Genomic DNA, 4,115 nt, shown 5'->3' with positions numbered 1-4,115 from the left:
CCCCCTGCAGCAGCACCATCCCGGTTACAGCATCCGGGTTTCAGAATATGCTTTAAGATGGGAGGCCTGGCACCCCGCTATTGCTTTTTTACTTTTCAAAGTCTTCTCAACTTTCTGCTTATTTATTCAAGATTATTTTATAATCATGTCATATTAATCAAAAACTTGCTTGGATTTTAATTCAAATATGGTAAACCTATAAATAACTTTGGAAAGAGTTCAGTTTTATACATTTTTCCTTTCCGCTCTTTTCCTTAAAAATCATGTACTTTTTTCCTGCTGCTGCTGTAATAAATTACCACAGACTGGGTGCCTTCAAACAGCACACGTGTATTGTTTTACAGCTCTGGAGGTAGAAGTCTGAAGTGGGTGGCCGGGCTGCTTCCTCCCAGAGGCTCTGGGGGAGAATCGGTTCCCTCCCCTTTTCCAGCACCTGGAGGCCCTGCATCCCTTGGCTTGCGGCCCCTCCTCCAACTTCAAAGCCCCAAGTGTATGTTTTCCAGGCTCACCATCTCTCTGAGCCCTGCTCTGTCCTCTCAGTTCCTTTTTCTGACTCCAGTCTCCGCCTCCCTCTTATACGGACTCTTGTGACGGCACCACGCCCCCCCAGGTAACCCAGGACAGCCTCACATCTCAAGATCCTTCCCTTCATCACAGCTGAAGAATCCCTTTTGCCACGTAAGGTCATGTACTCACGGGTTCTGGGGATCAAGAGGTGGATTTTGGGGGGGCGTTATTCTACCACCCACGGCATGCCTCTATTACTTTTCTTTCATGTGTCTCAGTAAACTCGTATAATTTTCTTACAAACAAATCTCTCAATTTTATAGAAACAATCCTATCAAAAATGCATCTTTTCTGCCTCTGTAATGAAAGGTATTGGGATTTCCTCTCCTACCTGATTATTGCTTCTATGTAGAAAAACTGCTGATTTATTTACATGGTCATATTTTCCACAGCTTTACAGAACTCTTTTATGAATTCTCATAGGTTTTCCTCTGCTTATCTTGAATCTTCTGGGCATACCATCATTGCATCAACAAATCATGTTAATTTTAACTTCTCTGCAATAATTAGACACTACACGTCTAGGATACTTTATGGTACTGCTAGAACTTCAACAATGGTGACAGGGCATCTGGGGTTTTCTTCTGGGTTTTAATTGATGTGATATTAATTCCTTTGTAAGAGTCACCTCCATGGAAGGTGCCTATATAGGCAAGGTCAGTGGGGCAGCGGGCAATGCCCTGAGGGACAGGCGTCCGGACCGGGTCTGTGTGACGTCCCCCTTCTCAGTTTCCATCTCCACGGGGGGCTGACTCGGAGACTGAATCGCCTGAGGTTGAGGAACAGGTGCATCGATATTCCCTAGTGATCTCACAGCTCTCCCCTGATGGGAATGTCCCTCACCCTGCAGGGCGGCCAGCAGTCCAGGGTGATGGGGGGGCAGTCCCCCCGGCTCAGGTGCTTCTGTTGACAACCAGTAAGCCGGGCGTGATTGTCATAACTGAGCCTCTAGGTGACGGACAAAAAAAATTTACATCAATATCAGAGAAGACAAATTAAACCAATAATAAAAACAGTCTGGAGACCAGCGCCTGCCCTTATTCATAGGAGGACTCCCTTCTTGTGGGGGCAGTCACGTGGGATGAGCGGCTCGGGCCCTGTAGCCCCTTCAGAGCTTGGACACCGTCCTGAGCCTTCCTCTCCCTTGTCCCTTGTCCCTCGTTCCAAGGCTCCTCACCACCTGGGGCTGTGCGTGACCCAGAGGAGAACCAGGGAGGGAGGACGCTGCTCTGAGAGCCCCCGGGCCCCCCGGGGACCTGTTCCGCTGAGTCCACCCTCGGCCCCATCTCAGCCTCTCCGCCTGCAGCAGCACCACCTCTGCTTGTGGTCCGGCTGCCTGTGTCCTGGGAGCCCAGGGACCAGGGAGGCACCGTGTGCAACTCAGACGCCCCGATGGGCCTGGTGGGAGGGGCTGGGGATTTATACCCATCATGATGGCGACGGGTTTCACATTCCAGCAGACACTGCTCTTCTCCGCACTCCCCCTTGTCCCTTGGGGCTCCTGCACCAGGGTCCCCTCTCTGACACCCCACCCAGCGCCCCCCCTGGCTGGACTGGTGTGTGCGTGCACGTATGCGCACAACGCAGCCTGGGCACCCCAGCCAGGCGTGCCTCACGAACCCACACGCAAATCCTGTTTCCTGGGGAATCCCTTCCCTCTTTCACTGCAGTATTTTCCAAGCCGCTGTGAGCTGGTTTCAGGTGGAGAGAAGGACAGGAGTGCCCCTTACTCTGAGGACCCACAGCTGTGGAGGTGAGAGGGTCAGGTGACCTCAGAACTTCAGACCCCCTCTCAGCCCCGCACACCACAGCTCAGTGCTGACGACCCACCGGGGGCCCCAGGGGCCTCCCAACCCCGCATGCGCCACGCGTTCGCTCAGGGTGCACGGTGGCCTGGCAGGTGGCATGACCCGCCTGGGTGACGCTGCGCTGTCCCCACTTTGCAGATGAGAAGCAAGGGGTTTCTGACGTCTGCCCAAAGTCACGGAGCGGCTGCAAGGTGGGCGGCCCCGCTGTGCCCTCAGCGCCCGGTTCCCAGGGAGAAGGGGGCTCTCCTGCCGGGCTCAGCTGCCACCCTGGCGGCCGATGGCATCTAAGCGGGAAACCAGGGTCCCAGGGAGGGATGAGGGCTGCCAGTCTCGCTCTGCATGTGACCTATCACAGTTTCTGTTTTCTGAGAGTAGAATATGGCTTTGCCACCGTGGCTGCCGATGGGAGCCGAGGCGGGAATCAGTGAAGTGGGCGCCGGGGACCTGCGGCCTGGGGAAGTTGCTGCTGTGTCCGGGTGCCCCCAAGGCCCCAGCAGTCCTTCCAGCCTGTGGCCCTGTCACGCCGATTGGAGCCGCTGGCCGTCACCCCCACTCAGACCTTCCCCACGGCCCCTCCCCAGAGCACTGGCCAGTTCCAGGGCTTGAATGAGTGAATTTCTGCAGGTGTCCCAACACTGGGCCGTGGGCTGTAGTCAGGGCTGGGCACCGTTCTCTGTGGAAACTAAAGCAGTTTTGTTTTCATGTTGATGTTAATGCAAATGGACATGCACACACCACACAATACACACATACAACACACACACACCACAACATACATATACTACACAGGCAAACACACACACACACCATGCATACATGCACACACCACACACATGCACGCCCACTCCAATCTCCGCCAGGTGAACGCGGTGCCTGAGCTCTGCTCTCTTCTCGTGACCACAGGCCTATGTGCTCAGAACACACACGTTTGACGTGTTCGTGACGTGTGTGCCGAATGGAAGCCGTGTGCTGTCAGAGGCACCCACGCGGAGGAGGGTGGCGGGAGGGAAGTGATGGGACTGAGCTCCCACAGGGCAGTTAAGTGTCAGCATAACACCGTCGTCTGCTACAGCGGATTTACATTTTTAATTTGAATTTTGTTGCTGTTGTATTTGGTTTGTGTTTAATTTACAAAAATGTTTTGTTTTTACAGTCATATCGTTGACTATTTGTACAAATGAAAATAGGATTATAAAGTTATAATAAGACTACTGACGTCAATACTGGGGACGGAGAGTCTGTGTCCCATGTCCTCTGCTTTCTCCCCACTCTCCTCTGTCTGCATCTTAAAACACCGTCCAGAGGCGAGGGGTCAGTGAGCCGACCCCAAGGGCCGCTGCTTCTTTTGTCAATCGTCTCACTGAGACTCAGCCACCTTGCAAGAGGCTGTGTGACAGCTAAGCCAGAAGTATTTAGTGTCTGGTCCTCAGGAGAAAGGAGCCCACCTTCAACAGCTGGTTTTCTGAAGCTGCTGGACAGCAGAATCCGCCAGTGCGATTCAAAACCAGAAAAATACAAAACTGGTTCCTGGGTTCGCACTGTGGCTCAGGATAAGGTGGACGGTAAGCAGTGGGGTCTCTACAAGCTCCACTGGTTCCCGCTCTGCTCTGGTCCCTCCGGGGGCCCGGGGGGGACACCCTTGGCTGTCACAGGACATTGCCGGCAACGGCACTGACCACAGAGGGGAGCTGCCAGCCCCTCACCTGTAACTGTACCACGAGACCCTGTCTCAGACCCACC

This window comes from Aethalodelphis obliquidens, unplaced genomic scaffold (assembly GCF_003676395.1).
Source record: "Aethalodelphis obliquidens isolate GAN/ISIS:26980383/991018 unplaced genomic scaffold, ASM367639v1 scaffold11, whole genome shotgun sequence".
Taxonomy (NCBI): Eukaryota; Metazoa; Chordata; class Mammalia; order Artiodactyla; family Delphinidae; genus Aethalodelphis; species Aethalodelphis obliquidens.
The sequence above is the reverse complement of the archived record's forward strand: the minus strand, read 5'-3'. Positions refer to the sequence as shown.